This window comes from Biomphalaria glabrata, chromosome 18 (genome assembly GCF_947242115.1).
Source record: "Biomphalaria glabrata chromosome 18, xgBioGlab47.1, whole genome shotgun sequence".
Classification (NCBI taxonomy): domain Eukaryota; kingdom Metazoa; phylum Mollusca; class Gastropoda; family Planorbidae; genus Biomphalaria; species Biomphalaria glabrata.
Window position 1 is genome coordinate 9,527,407 of NC_074728.1, and position 18,917 is coordinate 9,546,323.

General features: G+C 34.7%; 1 protein-coding gene across 5 annotated transcripts in view; it reads left to right on the plus strand.

Annotated features, from left to right (window-relative positions):
* Nucleotides 1-7,965: 7,965 nt before the first annotated feature.
* The window catches only part of LOC106069830 (sodium- and chloride-dependent betaine transporter-like), a 31,857-nt gene continuing 20,905 nt past the window's right edge, over nucleotides 7,966-18,917 (plus strand). The window contains exon 1 of one of the 5 annotated variants that reach the window (XM_056016613.1): nucleotides 7,966-8,059. The gene's annotated coding sequence lies outside the window, so the exon portion shown is untranslated. Of the gene's footprint in view, nucleotides 8,060-12,991; nucleotides 13,312-16,093; nucleotides 16,245-16,351; nucleotides 16,372-18,917 lie in introns of those variants that run through there. The other 4 variants (XM_056016615.1, XM_056016614.1, XM_056016612.1 and 1 more) reach the window with 4 other exon arrangements.

The window sequence follows — 18,917 nt, forward strand, 5'->3', positions numbered from 1 at the left end:
TTCATTGTTAGTACTAAATCAAGAAGTTAGTCACTTGTTGCTAGGGCTAGTCCTATCTTTTTTTTTTGGTTTACTGGTTTATTTCTATTGTAGTGAGGGCCTACTGGCATATATATGTCCATGAAGTGACCAGTAAAAAGAAATAGTTGCTAAACCATATGGCAAGAATGTGGAAAGACATTCTTTTTGCATATAATACTACCATCACAATGAACTATTTTGGAGTTGAACTATTGTTTCCTAATTGTATAAGTTAGCTAATTATTGTAGTACTCAATCTTTGTTATGCAAATGTGCATTAAATATATATTTATTAAAATTGTGTATTTATAATTATAATACAGAAAAAATCAATACCTTTCGAGTTCTTTTTCAAATATAATTTAGATCTAGATCTACATAATGAAATAATGCAACTAAAAAATTTTTTTTTTTAAATCTAGAATTTGGCCACCTGAAGTTACTAAAAAACCCACTTTATTATTACTTTTTGAAATCTCTAATTTTATGATTAATTTAAATTAATAATAAATAAGCTGTCTAATTTTCTATTCTAAAATTGTATTTAGATATCTATATATAGATATAGACACTATACTCAAGTCTTTTCATAGCTATAAATTTATTTTTAATTCTTTAAAACTTTAGTCTGACAATCATCATACAATCATACACTTTTTACCCCCCCCCCCCCCCCCCCAATAGGTTATACTTTTACAATGATGGCTAACATGGTAAAGTACCGGCTAACTGGATAAATAATATTCTTTTTAAATTTCCTATAAAGCAACACTCACATCAGTCACACTTATATCTAGATTTCTATTTCTACAACATATTTTTTTTTTAATTCAAAAATTGTAATTGAAACTACAACTGAGCGCAGAGAATTTAGTAACACTCTAGGTAGATGTCAACATGTGGGATAGCGGTTTGCGATAACAGTCTATCACAGCAGTTGTTTTTTTTGTTTTTCATAAAATATCGCTGATTCTAGCAAAACGTTTTACACTACTGATAACACACATATATAGCCTATGGGCCATAGGAAACGCTGACCAGTAACGCTTTCTTCTTGGTGTCTAAGACCTTTAAAATGTAGGCTACCTGTCAACCCAAGCAAAAAAAAAAAGTAAAGACATCGATCTTGTAAACTTTCTAATTAAGTTTAAAGATGGGATTTGAAACAAAATTAAATGTACATGTAGAGCTAGGCGCGGTGGCTGAGCGGTAAAGCGCTTGGCTTCCGAACCGGGGACCGGGGTTCGAATCCTGGCGAAGACTGGGATTTTTAATTTCGCCTCTGACTCAGCCACCCAGCTCTAATGGTTGGTCGTTGTGCTGGCTACATTAACCGTAGGCCACAGAAACAGATCCGCCCTATAGACCACAAGGTCTGAAAGGGGAACTTTACTTACTTTACTTACTTTATATAGTATCACTATTGCTGGATAGGCGTGTTTGCTCGATGAAATTAGTTAAAATCTACTTTATTTTGAAATTTTCTGCTAAACTACTGCAACGGTACTGCGCATGGTCCATTTTTCTACATTTCCAATATACGGGTTTTCCTTTCCTGTTTTGACTCCAGGTTGAAATCGTCCATTATTTTTCACGCACCAGGCCTTTTAAAAATGATAATGACCCATCACTTGCATGATACACCTAATTTTCGGTTTATTTTTCGGTTTCGGATGTGGAAAAACATCATTTCATAGCCATCTACCCGGAATTTAATTTTTAAAATTAGGTGTTTTTACATTTTTAAAGATAGTCACAATTGTGAAACACTATAGATGTTATTTATTTGATTTATTAAGTTAAATGCGCAGGTCAAATAAATAACAATCTATATCGGTGTGTAAATGCATTGGCATTGAACATGTAAGCCTTAGCCTATAGGCTACACGGTTACCTCAGGCTGTACATCAGGTGACGGTACTAAGGTGTATATGTCTTAGTGCAGCAAGACAGTCTACACATCCTTTGATAATTTATACCTACAAAAAATCTGTATCTATACCTGTAAAAATCTACTTCCCTGATGCCTTATTACAAATTTTAGAAAAGGGTTGGATAAAAACGTCCATATTCTATTCATGGCTTAATAGATACACTTTTTTTCCTGCTACCCTAATTATCCCAAACCTATCATTTGGTGACGGTCATGCAAGACTAGGTTTTCATTTAGAGTCATATGAAAAGCGCTCTATTGGACAAACACCCTCAAGTATATATGTTGCCATGACCTGGCGATAGGATTAATCTATAGAGCCCTTTGGGAGGAGTTTTGAAGAAAGTCTGGAGTAAAGTGGCAGCACCCGAGATAGCCTAAAACTAGGCCTGCTAGATCTATAGGACTGCGAGAAATTATCCCTTCAACATAAACAAATTATTATTTGCATATATATATATATATATATATATATATATATATATATATATATATATATATATATATATATATATATATATATATATATATATATATATATATATATATATATATATATATATTGTTATAATTTACAAGTGTATTTTATTTCCTCTCTCCACTTACTTGTCCCCACACGACCTAACTCTTTACTGATGTATGATCATGATCAAATACAAAGAATATATTATAAAACTTACTTTTTCGTGATGTAACTACATCGTCGCCTTATAAATGCCCTTTCTATTCATACCAACATACATACAATTCATACATACTACCCGAAATTAAATAATTAACATGAGTCAATCTAATACTAACCTAATTGCATGTATCTTATAACATAAATATACTATTCAAGATACCTTAAAACAACCTAATATCCTTCTAGTTATGACTACTAGTTAAGTCAATCAATGAAGAATGAAATAATTAAAATAACATCTATTTACATATTTATATACATACTATGGTCGTATAGCGTTATGTCATATCCGCTATCTGCCCGAGCAATGCATTTGTTCTCTCCAACTGGAGTTTACATCTCTTCTTACTCCACTATCAAACTCATATGACCTTCTACCTGTGTAGTCATTTCTTTCATCACAGTCGGACCTAGGCCTGCGCCTCCTATCCGAACTCGCAATCTTCTGTTCAGACTGTTCTGCTCTATTCCAACAATCTCTAGCGACGTGCCCATGTTTATGGCAGTTAAAACAAATTCTGTTCTTTCTAGGTTTATTGCGCCTCATGTTGCCATACCTGCTTTTCCACCTTCTAACCTGTTTGTCAGAAGCGGCGCTGACACCTGCTACATTTCCAAGTAAAACATCTCTAGATAACCTCGGCATGGCTACCCCTTCGCAATACCCTGTGTATAATGGAGATCGAAGGAACACTTTGCACGCTTCGAATCTCTTAACTGTGCCGTCTGCCAACCTGACTGATTTGGTATAGCCTAAATAATCCTTAGATTTAACTAATCCTCCTCGAACTGCGAGTGTACTGCTAGCTGTGTCCCGAATCACATTTACCTGTTTATTATTTATCATGCCTGGATATAGTTTAAATCTATCTTCCCCACAATCAACGTAATTAATTTCTTCATCTGGTTCACTATGTCCACTATCACGATCCCTGTCTTGGATGTTCCTTACAAAATTAACCCTATCTGGTGGCCGATTATCCCTCTCTTGTCTACGGTTTCCTTGATTACCTCTCCTATCACTAGTGCCACTATTATCCTGTGTATTCCCATTGCCAGCTCCATTCCCTCTATGTTTCCTACATTGGTATGCCATGTGTCCCTTTTCCTGACAGTTAAAACATGTAACATCCCTAAGGTTTCTATCACCCGCTTTAGGTCTATCTATTCTCCTATCATAACTTTCCCTGCCATTGTTTTCATTTTCCCAAGGTCTATCATTTAAGCCCTCATAACTATCCCGACCATTGTTCCCACGTTCCCTGGACCTATCATTTCTCCTACCATAATCCCTATCATTACCATCATTTTTCTTTACATAATTTACCAGGTCAATAACTTTTTTGTGGTCGCTAACTGAAAGTGGGTTGTTTGGGTAAGCATTCTTAAAGATCCTAATAATTTCTACCAAGTCTTCAATTACCTTAGGGTTTCTTTCTTTTACAAAGGACTGTAACTGAGGGTCACACTTGTTGATAAAATTGTCAATCAGAATAAAGTTCTTCAACCCCTCGTAGGTGTTCTCTACATTCTCGAATCCGAGCCATTTAGTGAAGAAGTCTTTCTCTGAGTTGATAGTTGTTTGTGGATCAACTTGGCTGGATGGAGTGTTTTCGTAATACTTCTTTCGGAATGTTGCCGCGTTGTGCCCGTATGCGTTTAGCAGTTCCTTCTTTAGCACCTGATAGCTGTTTTGCATCGAGTGGTCATGGTTTTGGCAAATCGTGAGGGCTTTCCCATGTACGAAGTCTAACAAGATTTCGGACCACTCCTTCTCCTGGACATTAAACTTTGCTAGTTTAATTTCAAATCGTTTCAGATAGTCGCCGATGTCGTCCTTGTCTTCTGCAAAAGGTTGGATTTTCTTTTTCATCCATGCGGCGCTACTATGGCTTTCTATGTTGGCACTATTGTTGCTGTTCCCTTCGGTGGGCACACTTACACCAGCCTCTATCCTCATCTGTTCAACTTGAATTCTCACTTTTCTGTCCGCCTCTTCTTTCTTCTCCCTCTCTACACGTTCCGCCTCTCTAACCTTTTCCCTCTCCAACTTTTCTGCCTCTCTAACCTTTTCCCGCTCTATGCGATCTGCTTCTTCTTTTCTTTTTCTCTGGCTCTTTCAGCTTCTCTGACTCGTTCCCGCTCTCTGCGGTCTGTTTCTCTTATCCTCTCCTTCTCTAAGCGTTCTGTTTCTCTTATCCTCTCCTTCTCTAAGCGTTCTGTTTCTGCCGCCACCATCTGCTGCACATAGGCGGCCAGTTCTTTGCCGCGTAGTTCCAGTTCTGTCTTGGCCTCTTGGATTAGCTTTTTCCTAAACTCTTCTAGGTCGTACCCTGGAGCAGTTGCCATATTACTTATTTGTTACTTTACTTCGCTTTTTATTTAAATTATCTTACACAAAAGCCTAATAGCTTCTATTACCTATGTTCTATAAATCAAATTATCTTTTGAGCGTACCCTCGCTCCGCGGCTTCCTAACATCTCTTAATTCAAATGAATTAAATTCGTCACTCTACCCTTGGAGTCTAGACTACCAACTCCGACTTATAATAACTTCTGTACTTTCCAAGATACACTTAGTATCCTTGGTACCAGTGTGTAGGCTACACTCTGACCCGACTGAATACGATGTGCGACACACGCACACTCAACCGACTACGTGTTACTCAACACGAGTCGCCGGTAAATAGACCAACCTGTCTATTTACAAATACTAAATTTACAAATGGGCAATCAGGCTTCACCTCGATTGTTCCCCAGATCTAGTCTAGATTACGCTAGATCTTAGTTACTTCTTACCTGCTTTCACAGCCAGGAGTGTATATAACTTACTCATACACATAAACTATGAAAATAAACTTAAATATGATAAACACCAAACTATAGATCTAGTTCTAATGAATGAGACTTTCGTCTGACAGTAAGACTTAAGACGGGAGTATTACAAACAATTAATACACAACGTTACTACAAAAAAAATGCTTAACTAAATGATCCACATTCACACACAGGACGAATTAACAGCTAAACGTATATCTGGACCTCTTGCTAGATTACACCTAATTTTTAAGGATATCCCCAATCCACCACGATTTAACCTGGTAGTGATAATCTAGCGAGTGGTCACTTCCCTACAGACTCTAATTATTCTAAGAAGAAAGTAGTTAAATAACACTTGACTTATCTGTCTAAGAAGCGGCGATAACTCCACAGTCAGTCTCGGGTCCACTCTTCCTACGCTAATGTCTGTCCCGGCGGCAAGGCTCACGGCGATGTCTTCCCTAGCGGTGAGATAAGGACAGCGAACGTTTCGGCTCTCCAAGGTTCTTCGGTACTGGTCTGCAACGGCTCCGGTTCTTCGGTGGTACGGCGTCTGGTTCTGGTTCACGGTGATTTGTCGTCTGGCTCCGGTTCGTCGGTGGCGTAGAGTCTGGTTCCGGTTGCTGGTTCCGCCGCGGGTACGGTGGTTCCCGGTGGTCGTCTGTCCAAAGTGAAACTGGAACGGTCCAACAGTTGACACAGCGACAAAGTCAAAGTCCAGTGCTAGAATACCGGCTATCTGGCTATCTAACGTGTAGCACCGATTCAGCCGAGCCGTAGATCAAATTAGCACTACTGTACTTAAGTGCCGTAGGTAGTAAGATGGCCCCTACGTCAAAAGTTCTTTGGCGTGACCTCAACGGTCGATCTTGGCCTTGCAGAGGTGACCTTAACGTTCGTTCTCACGATGCCGGGCAGGCGATATCTCTTCAGTACGGCTTTGACAGGACGGTTTTCTTCCCTTCCACCAACTGTAGCCTTCTCAATACCGAACTCCAGGCTTCAGTACGATGCCCCAACGTATGGGCGTTTCCAAATTACAAATGTAGATCTAGATCTATATTTTGTTACCTCCTAGGTCTACGAGTCCAGGATCTCACTGGCTTTCCTTCGCCAATGTGGCTGTATAATCAGGGTCTAGCTGCAGACTAGGCCGATGACGTAACTTCTGCCTCCTCCTAACAGAGGGCTTCTATCCTTCTGAACGTTGATGCCAGTGAGCTCCGAGTCTGGGGTCGCCACGTTGTTAAAGCCTCCGCACGGTGTTGATTCTTGACAATAGCATGAATATGTCTAGTGTAGATCTGACTGGAAGTAACGCTGAACTAAACTAATTCAGTAACACCGGCGAAAGGCCGAAACAATCAAATATGTAGTCGACGCTGATATGTTGTTCTATAAAGATATTTAATACTCAAGAAGGGAATCGTCCGATGTCAATTATGTCGTACTCAAGTCTACTACTCTACAAGAATCGTCTTCCTTTTAGCGTCACTTAGAGCGTTCTTATTTTTTAAAGATCTGTCACGTCACTTGTCGCTAATTAAAACTTTCCCCTTATTCCCGAAACAAATAACTAATTCCTAATCATGTCATAACAATATATATTGTATATAATTATGTAAATATCTGCTGTATAGGCCTACAAATATGTAGGTCTAATTGTTAGTAAGTTTTTCTTTTTTTAAATTTTATTTTGGTTTGTTCGTTTAATTGTTAATATTATTGCTTTTTCTACAGTTGAATATACAAATCATATTATCAAATATCATATAGATGGCTGCCTGGTCGCGCGGCTTGCGCGCTGGACTGTCATTCAGATTTATCGATGGTCCCGGGTTCAAACCCTGCCCGCTCCCTTCCCCCGTCGTCCTGCGGGAGGTTTGGACTAGGAAGTAATTATCTTCAGCTCTGAAGGAACATCCGAAGCATGTAAAACATTTTACAAACAAATTTATATATAATATTAATATAACAAATAAGAATTAAAGAATAGTGGAAAATAAAACCTTGTAAGGAAAATCAGGGTAGTGTAACACTGTGACGTCAATTACAAGAGGTAGAGAACCTAAAAGTGACAATGCGTGTCTTAAGCTTTAATACAACTAAAATTAATGTAAAGGATATGGAGTTCAATTATCATATATGACTAATTAATTTGTGCTTTATATATGCTTTGTTCCGACATTTTTACCGTGTTCCGCAATTGTGACTTCTTAATAAAATTATGTTCCGTAATTGTGACTGACCATATCTCAGTCGATTTGAATGTAAAATTTAAATATGTGTTGCAAAACTAAATAATGCATCTATTTTTATCAGAAAATGAATAGGCAAAAAAAAAAAAAGAAAACTATAAGTAGAAGCAAACTGTTCCGCAATTGTGACTCTACTAGAGTCTATAATCTACTTTACGGAAAAGAATCTCGATCTTGAATATAAAAACACAAAAACTTGCCAAGGCCAGCGATCGTATCTATTCACTACTGCGCATGTCAGGCTAAAACCGGAATATAAATAATTATGTGGAGAAATCAGAAATGAAAGCAGGAAAGAAAAGTGCATTGATTACAATACATTACAAAGCATGTAATACTAAAGTAATAGAATAGATAGTCTGTAGAAATCTACTGTACTTATTTCTAAAATCTAGTTCTAAACCTATAATAGTCGACACAAGTTCTACACTAGATTTAGATTTGATTAAACACATTAATGATTAACTTATGATATGACAAGGCAGGCTGCTGACCTGACTGACTCCTCCTTTACTGTTCAATCTGTTGTCAGTGTTGTTATTCTTATTGTCACTTATTGTGTTAAACTTTTAGCCTTGCCTTGTTAGTTTAGGTGTAAGTTAGTAATACTAATACCACTAGATCTATAGACGTAACTATTTATTACAAGCATTATATTCTAGACTAGTCTTTATTAGTAAATAAATTACAGTCTTTTACTTTTAAAATTCTAGAGTCTAGACTAACTTAACTAACTAGTTAAACTAGATCTACTACTAGACTAGTGACTAGATTCTAGTACTAAGCATACCCTTTTTTTTTTAACTTTCTAAATCTAGTACTACTACTAACTTAACTAACTACTAGACTCTAGTACTAAATATATCTAGATCTAGAGTAAAGGATGGTTATCGGCCACGCTAAAGGCTAAGCCGGCTAAGCCAATCTCCGGCCATTTTTAAGTTTCATAATTCATAACTGCGTAATGGTCTGACCTTTGAATAAACGGAGGTCGTCAATGAATTTGTCATCCTTTCAAGGCTTTTGTCTATAAAAATAGCTATTTTGTAATGTATCACTACACATAGTTAAAATTAAATCTGATGTGAATAGGGGTAAGGTTGGTTTTCTGATGCGTAAAAGTTTTCGACATGATTTTTTTCCCTTAATTTTATTTTTGTGTACATTAGCGCAACAAAACAAGCCATATTATAAAATCACATTTCCCACTCTCCACGCTTTCATTCATGGCTTGTAACTGACGTCACACCAAGGCCACTACTTTGGACCTAGCCTAGCTGGTCGCACTAGAGAAAAAAATCATCTCTGTTACGGGGGAGAAGAGGAGGAGTCTTTTCTCTACTCTACCTTATTGTCTCTATGGGGCACTTTTTTTCCCGTAGCACAGCTCCACTAGCGCAGTGCGTGCCTGTCTCACCTTAGCCTTTTTGGTACCAGTAACTGTTCAATTGATAATCGCTAGTCTCCTGCTCTTTCTCACCTTTTTTTTTGTAGATAGTCTCCACTCTTATGGTATGCTTAGGGGACATGGAAAAAAAGGGAGGTGGAGGAGGCTTCATACTCTCTTTTGATTTCGACAATCTCTTAGATCACACATAGCATAGTGGGTATATACTTATCACAAGCCCAGTGCATGTTGATGTTTCACACAAAGGGCTTTAGTGCACCTGGTCGATCAATAATTGTAGGCTAGAGGTCTACAATGATATTGCTACTGTGACTTTCTTTTTCAGCTGCCTATTGATGCCAATCTATTATTGTATAAGGATATACGCTCAAGTGTCATAACATTTGTACAAATTTGTTGCCTATTAAATGGTTTAAAAGAAATGGTTATATTTTTTGCATACACCACATTAGCTTTTTTTTTTAATAAATATGTTATGAATTTGTTTTTTAATAAAACATGTAACAAACACACACAAGAACACATGCATAAATTAAATATACATTTTGTACTATATTATTTTGACAAACAACAAAATTATTCATATAATTGTTTAAAAAAAAACAACAAATTTGTTTATTTCCCCCTACTTTACTGTGTCAAGTTATTTCCCTTTGATGACTCGCGTCATATGACCATATGTTTTCAGAAAAGGTAAAACTTATTGGCCACCCCCTATTTACATGTTGAAGTGGGAAAGGAGAATCTGGGTTGTGAAATGTATCTGTTTCTCTGACTATTTAGAAGCATTATATTTGGGTTTTAAGTGGCTAATGCATCTAGGGGCTTCTTCTTCTTCTAGCCAGTTTTATTGCTGCTGAGCTGTGAGCTCTTTTGCTGATTGTGCCTAGGAAAAAAAGTGTGCTGTTTTCTTCAGTTGTTCAGCACTGCAATACAGGGTGTTGGTTATGTTGGGCTGTAGTGAAGTAGGGTCTGCCTAAGATGGATTTGGGAGGGGCATTCAAAAAGGTTGTGATTTATGGTTTCAAAGGGGTGGGCGCAGTGTCTGCAAAGGGGAGGTTTGGAGTTTATTTCGTTCAGATGGTAATTTAATAGTGGTGTGTGTCCTGTTCTTAGTTCGAAAATTGTAGATTGTTCTTTGCGGGGGAGGAAGTTAAACTGTCCAGTTTGATAGGCGTAGTCATTTCTTTGTACAATTTAGGGGCTTAAAAATCGTGCTAACACCAGACCCTATCTCTTCTTCCCTTGGTAAAAAAAGGTCAGTTTTACAGTAGTCAACTTTGACCCCAGATAAAATTAATTACTCTCAATGAAAAAGGGAGATGTACGTGTCGGAAGTCTGACAAAATGGTGCTTGCGCAATATTTATGAGGAAGTTGTGTAGTAAACTTTCAAATAAAGAAGATTTAATAATAATACAGTGAGGTGACCGATATGCAAGATGAAAACCGGGTGGCCGACAACCATCCCTTACTCTTATACTAGATTCTATTTAGAGTAGATCAATTCTCTAGATTTTAGATCTAGATCATCTACTAGATCTAGACTAGTCTTAATAATCTACTATAAAAGCAAAAATACCACTCATGCACTGATTCACTGTTTTTCAAAACAGCATTCTTTATCAAGAGGCCTGAACAAGACACTGGCCCCTAAATATCCCTATTCCTATAATAATCCATTAAGTTTAAATTTGTCTTACCATTTGTGCATTACACCAAACAAAACATTATAACTATAGTGTTTATACATATTTTTTGGGAGGTGGTGTATAATACAGTTTGTAAAGGTGGGTTATAATAAATTCAAATTATTCTAAATAAGGTGCTTCTCTAGATCTATGACTGACAAATTAAAAATAAAAATTAAAGAGTGGATTAATTTGTGAATATATATATTTTATTGTAATACTGACTGTTCCACTGAATATACAAGGGCCAAAAGTGTATTGTTGAGGAGAGGTGTTACACTGAAATATATTTGTTTCATAGGTTTAAGAGTATTCTGGACAAAATAATCATATATACCAACAGTAATGTAGCACTATATTAGCTAATCTATTCATAAATGTATGTATAAACATATGCATCAATATTTATAATATATGTTTTATGTCCTCTGTGAAGGATAAAAAAAGTATTAAGCTTAGAGTTTATTTATTTAAATATATTACTTTTTTTACCAAATATTTTTTTTCATCTAGTGTTATTTGTGTTGTCATTAGAGTTGAGATTATGTTTCTTGAAATTCTTGTCCTAGCTTCCTTCCACTGACCTGATTAATAGCTCTCCAGTTGTATGCAAGAAAGCCAAACTTTACATTTGTATAACTTTTTTTCCTGGGTCCCTTATCCGAAGACATTTAGGCTAGAGGCCAATGCTGAAGGCACAGCAATACAGGGTGACACTCATTGATTGTATACTTTATAATAGATTCAACATAATCTTCTATTTAAGACATAATTTTTTACAGACATTTAAAGCACAAACTGCATCAATTGTTTTTCATGAAGAATGGTGTGTTGTGTTTTTATTAATGCATCTTAGACATTGATGACTTCAGAGCCTCATTTTTTACAATGTCTCTATTCAGCTGATACCTTTGTGGAAAAAAACTTCTGGGTGGGTTGGTGGATGAGAAGAACCTGTACTCGGATCTTGAAAAAGCTCTTACGACTTTCCTAGAAATTTGATAGTTGAAGTATATTGTTGAAAAGAGAACTACTAGCTAGTTGACCACACTGAGAAAACTCTAGTTTGACTGTTATAATTTTTCAAAGTAAAAATATACATTTAAATTTGGCTTACTTACTTACTTAGACTTAAGTCCTCCCGTGCTGTTTGGCACATTGGGCGGCAAGCTGTTTCCACAAAGATCTGTCACTGGCAATTTCAGAAGCCTCCTCCCAGGTGGTGTCTACTGTTCTTTATTATTTGTCTTTTTCACTTCATAAAAAGCTAATATCTTTATCAGATTTAGCGAAATTTTGTAAACTATGCCATGAAACAAAATTTGTTTTTAATAAAACATATTTTACCATTCAAAAGAAAATTTGGGTAGAGAATTAGAAAATATTTATCTTGAACAGACTATATGTCTTTGGGTATTTCCATATGTAGGCATTATTCATTCAAGAGTTTAATAAATAAATATTTCGGAACATTTTGCTCACCATCTTTTAAGTTGAGATGTAAAGGCCTATCAACTAGTAGATTAATAAGTTCCCTTAAACAGGAATGAGACAGGGAAAAAAATGCTCCATTAAAAAGAAATATGGCTTTTAAATAATCGCTCCATAAGTTGTTTAAAGTAAAGCAAAATGTTGTTTTTTTTGTTTTTTGTTTGTTTGTTTGTCTTCTTATTAAAGTTAAAGTATTTTGACTGATGGTATAGTTCCTGTGGTTTTCTGTGAGGCATTTTAGGTCTTAGGTGCTTAATAATCTTGACTAATATGTCAACTGCTTAAAATTAATTATTCTTTTAGTGAGTTTTTTTTTTTTAAACTAGTCTTTAAAATACACTTTTTTTTTTTAAATGACCTTTTGATGTTCCTATTTATCTCTTTTAATTAGTTTTTCTAGATGTATCTCTTGAATATCCAACTCTGCTTTTAAATACACATTTTATCTGTTGCTATTCCTAATTTGTTTGTGTAGGAGCTTAGTGCTCTTTTAATAGTGACAATTGATAGTCATAGCAGGGGCAGTCTCTGTTTGTATTACTATTTCAGTTTTTGTGACATACACACAAGGACCACTCCCCTACCCATCCTGTAAGTTTTGTTTGTGTGAGTGTGTGACTATGGTGTTACTTGAAAAAAAAAATAAAGCGTGACTTATTGGATAAGCTTGTTTGTAATTTTCTGCTGCTGTTTCAATTGTTTCTTTCTGTTGGTTTCAAACTCCAACTCAGTAGTGTGACAGGATGAAGACGAATGACATCATGCTGTCTGCTCACTTTGGTTCACACTGTTTGTTTATATAAACTACGGCCTGATTTAAAATAGTCTATACACTACTTCATGCTGAGTGGATACCTAGCATCCAGGCTAGTGGAAAGTCTTTTTCATTTAATGCAGAAAGCTAAGATTTTTAACTTTTAATGTACTGGTTTTCAAAGGAAGATCTTTTCATATAGAATATATATTCTAGACATCTTTGCCTTACAGAGTTAGAGACTGAAAAAAGTATGTACTTTTGTTCACTTTCATTTCATTTCATAATTGCATGATCAGATCTATTAGTCTTTTCTTCTAGCTGTATTGTCTATTGACATATATATAAAAAAGTATATCTAATATATATATGTATGTATGTATATGTGTGTGTGTGCGCGCATGTGTGTGAGTGTGTGTGTGTGTGTATGCGCGCTTGTGAATGTAATGTATGTGTGTGTGTGTGTATATATATATGTGTGTGTGTGTGTGCATGCGTGTGTGTGTGAAACAACATTTGAAATGAAGCACCACTTGATAGACCTTACCTAAGAGTCATTGAATTGTTTCCATACTCTTTCATAGAGTGTAAGGGTGCTCTTAAACATATTAATAATTATGAACCACTATTTGTAAACTATTTACACATGTCCCTCCTATGTGATATTTCATAAATCATTGAATACTTGTGTCCTTTATTATTTGTATTATTTGAGGGAGGGGGGGAGAGGAGAATTTGAAAATCTCCCTGGGCTTCCATTTTAGGGGGGGGGCCAAATGAGGGTTTTTTTTAACATTAAAAATTAAATATTAAGAGGTCAAGCCCCCCAGGCCCCTAAATGATTGAAAATGAAAATTTATGATACATTTTGTAAGAACTACAATGTGTGGGATTGTCAGGTGTAAGAATAAAACAAGAACTCCATTCTGCTGTAAATAAATTAAGGAATGAAATAAAAATCATACAAATGAATTAATTGATATAAAGAAGAGACATTGTGTTGTAAAAAAGGTTTTATTGTTTTTGTTATTGTCTCTAGAGTATAATATTGTAAAACTATATTAGTTTCACAATGTATTTTTGTAATAAAAAAAACAAAAAACTAATTGTATTTTAAATGATGTGATAGCATCTCCTTTTAACCCTTTGTAAGTAGGCAGTGCACATTTTTGTCTTCTGTGTATAAATGTGTATTTTTTTGCAGATGTGCTATGTGTTCTGGACATAAATGTGCATTCTTGTTGCAGATGTGTTGTGTTCTGGACATAAATGTGCATTCTTGTTGCAGATGTGCTGTGTTCTGGATATAAATGTGCATTCTTGTTGCAATGTGCTGTGTTCTGGATATAAGTGTGCATTCTTGTGGTAGATGTGCTGTGTTCTGGATATAAATGTGTATTCTTGTTGTAGATGTGATGTGATCTGAATGTAGATTGCTCACTGCATTCTTGATGCGGAAATACTGTCTTGCCTGTTTGACTTTTGATTGAATGATGCTTTTACCACACACCTTTAAGTTGAATTTCCCTTCAGTTTAAATTAAATTAATTGGTCTGCCTGTTGTTTGATTTGACTGTTTGCTAACTCAAAGCTAAAACCATAAAAATCCCGACATTAATTGATCTCTTAATGACTCTTTTATAATCAAGGCCTTTTGACTACAGTACTTGAATTAGGAATCTGCTTGGCTGTCATCTTTTGATTAATTTATAAAGCAGTATTATTTTTAATTAGGAATTTAAACTTGACTGTACATTAGCATGTTTTTAAATGATGAAGAGCTTCAATAGCCATTTATGTTAGTGAAGTAGTTGAAAAAGGTTTACCAAGGACACTAAAAAAGACTTCCCAATTATTTTGACTGTTGACATAACCAAGTACATCCAATTTTTTCACAGCTGTTCTTAGCAGTGTTTCAAGAGAGAGGCCAGTCCATACTTATACATTGTCCAGCCAGCTTTTCTTTGGACAACCCTTTCTCCATGCTCATATTTGTCAAGGAAATTTAAAAGAAATGATAACTCTGTGTACGTTTTGCTTTATCCCTTTTGATAATTCTGCCCTTCACACCCAAAGGAAGTATTTTCTAAACCTTTTTTTGTGTCTGGTACTGTATGGTCCTGTGCTTGAAAATGTTACCTGATATCCATTGTGTGATAATAAGTTTTGGCCAGACAGATTTGACTGAACAGTTGGATAGTGTGCTATTGTGTTACACACCAACACCATACATTGATGCCAGATTTAAGATAACTTTCCTTATGCTTACATTTTTATAATTTAACTTCACTTTTTTTTAAATTTTACCCTGAACTTAAAGCAATCATTTCATCAGTCTCTTAAAATGTTTATCCAAATTACAGCAAAACAGCCTGTGTTGAACATTCTCTGTTTGGAGAAAATTATCCATATGATCTATGACCTCTGCCCTTTCAGTTGTTACTGTTTACTACGTATTTACAACCATTTTTTTTGGGGGGGGGGGGGGGGGTTAATGCCACACGTCTGACACCCAAACTTCATGTCAAAGGTCACATGTTAAAAATTGATTATTTGATTACAGGGAATGAAACATTTATGTTTGCCTGTATTCTTTTTTTTTTTTTTTTTTACACAATTTAGAGATGACTCAATCTTAAACTTGATCATATGTTCATCCTTCATCTTAGATAAAAAAAATAATAATTTTAATATAAATTTTCAAATTACATATCAACCCCATTTTCCTTGTTAATATAAGTTTGTGTAGCAACAAGAACTCTGAATGCAGGCAAACATTGTTGTCTTCACTGCAATTAAATAATGATGTAATAGGTTCGATATTATTTTTCTTGTTTTAAAATAATTTTCTGGTTTATACTGAACCCATTTTCTTTTATGATGTTGGGGAAGACAGAGATACTATGTACCGCTAAATAATTTAAATATATTTTATATTTGTTTATTATATCCAAACTATAATTTGTAACTCCCTTTCCTTCATATGAGGAAGTAAATATCCATGGTTTGTGTTGAGCGCTTCCCTGAATACTGTATTGATATGTGAGCTTGTCCAGGATGGTCTAGTGACATGTCCTATCAGCTCTGTCTGCTTTAGTTACACTGTGCCTGTGTTCTTGTGTGTGGTTGTGTTAAGGTTGATCCTTGTTCTAAGCTCTAGTGTGTATGGTGCCAGCACACAGAGGTGAGCATTGTGTGCCAGGATTAACTTTAAACTCAGTTTTTTTTAGTGGCTATGTTTATTTGAATATACACCTTTTTTTTTTCCTCACTGATATGTTAAATTGAGTTTTATTAATTGCTACCTGAGTGTAAGTAAAACTATTTTAGGCCTCTGAGATAGTCAAAGAAAATTTTTGTTATTTCTATAATGATCTGTTTAATGTACTTGATTACAAAAATTTATTAAAAAAAAATTACTGTGATCTGTGATATAAAGCCATTAAGTCATTAATTTATATACATTTAGTCTGTGAAGATTATTGCCTTTAAGGAACACAGTTATCTGCATTAAAAAATATCAATTAAATTCTTTATATTCTATTCAGTGTGAAAGGTTTCAGTAGCTTTTTTGTACTCTATAATTGACAACATTTCACAAACAATACACGGTTTTAAAAGAGCTGGAACTCTTAGATGTTTAATAAGGCACTTTGATAGTACTTTTAATGATAATAATCTTATTTTTTCCATATATTATTTCTCATTTAATAAAAAAAAAGGTTGGGGAAAAGTATTTTAGCTATCACATCCAGATTTGAGTTTTCAGTTTTTACTCAACCAGACCTTCATCTATTCCATTGATACATTCTTTGATTTCATATTAATTAATACCATTATAGGTTCCAAGCTGTGATGACATTAACATTGGTGGTAACTCCATGCTTACTGCAGACCTTTGAAGTCTATTTACTTGTACTTTCTCTAAGTTTCTGAGATGAAATTAAGTAACTGTTGCATTAAAATAAATTGCCTAGTAGTACAAATAATTGAGTACTTGTCATTGAAATTTTTTTTTCCTTATCAGAATGGAGAATTTGTTTCATGTGAGGATAGAAGATTTGTTATTAATTATAATGCATTTTGTTCTGTCAGGTTTCAAAATATTTTTATATTGTCTGAGCATCAAACACAATTTTCAACACAATTTTTGTGATTGACTATATGTATTTATCTAACAATTAAATTCAGTGTTAATTGGGACTCCTTTGATAAACCAATAGATCATAAGATAAATACAATGTACTGTTTGTTGAGCCAGCTTCCTCTTATGACTGTATAAGAGAGCTCACTTTGTCCTGGCTTGATCCCACTTCATGACAGATGGGTAAACAATGTGATGGAATGTTATTTTGAGTTGGCAGGATTCAATCGCTTGTTTAGATATTTTTAGACTTTAACTACAATTTTAGCACACTTTAGAAATGGAGTTATAATGTGACTTGCTACAAAGTCTATTAAGATGGTTTGGGTTCAACTTCTTGTGTATTTTTTTCATCAGCTTTCTATTGTACTTGACTGTTTCTCATTGATCAGTGCAGTAAAGTTCTGAACATTTTTTAACAAAAAAAAAATAATTCTTATTCATTTTGGCTTGTCACAGTGATCTAAAACCACTTCATAGAGTTTGTTGCTAAGTGAGTTATTAGCTTCCTGCTTCAGTGAAATGTCTGCCAGAGTCATTGAAGCACTTATCAATGAATAGCTCCAAGATCACTTTCGCTTGATAAACACATGACATAACTCTACGCAAACATCAGTGACTGCTGGTCTAGAAACAGGAACACTGTTTTCTACTTCTGTTTGATACAGTCATTCATTAACTAGGTCAACTATTTTTGTTTTGAATAAATATTCATTCAGCATTTGGGGGTTAAAAAAATGGTTTGAAGTTTGTCTTGTTCAAGTCTCATAAACAAAATAGATGAAGAATTTGTGTTACCAAATAGTTGATTGGGATGTTAATTATCTCATGCAAGAAGCATCCACACCTTTGTTTAGTTTCGGTCATTTGAAATGCAATTTTCTAGTTTAATTAAACTTTCATTTCATCCATTTTTTTTTCTATTAACTGTGAATTTATACACATTTAAAAAAATTAATGAATAACACATCACATAAATTAGTCTAAAAATAATTTACATTTATTATACTGGTAGTTAAAAACAACAACCAAAAAAGGTTACAAAGTCAGTTTGTGTAGAAACAGAAACTGAAAATCAGTCTCCGAAGTGGTCCACCCAGGCAGGTAAAAAGGCAGGTTTCAATATTATCAGAATGAAATTCTATCAAAGACAAATGACAGAAAATAATGGAGAAAAAGGTTAACAGATCTTGTGTGGTGCCCCATTGGACCAAAGGATAAGTGAATGTGAAGTTAGGTGTGAACTTGGCCTAACTGATGTCTTATAATGAATATCTAATTGATCTAATTGTTTTGTAAAGGGCCAATCTCTTATTCCTCAAGAATAAAACATTTCCGTAAAAAAAATAATAATTTTTTTCTTTGGTTAAGTGTTTTGCATTTTGTTTGAGGCATTGCAGTTCACGCACTAGTATGAAAAACTACTTATAAATTGTTGTTTTAAATTATGTCTGACTTGTATGCATAGTAAATAGATTTTTTCTCTTTAAAAAATAGTAAACATTTTTTATAGTACTTAGTATAACAGAACTTACTTAACTTAACAATAAATATATAAAAAAATATTTTTTGATAAAAATCTAACACTGTTTGCATAAATGTGTTAAAAATATGGCAAATAGTCACCTCCCATAATAAAGAGCCTCAAGTGTTTGTTACTATTAATAGTGAATAGTTGTAAAAGTGGTGTATTTTTATGAAACAACTGCTTGC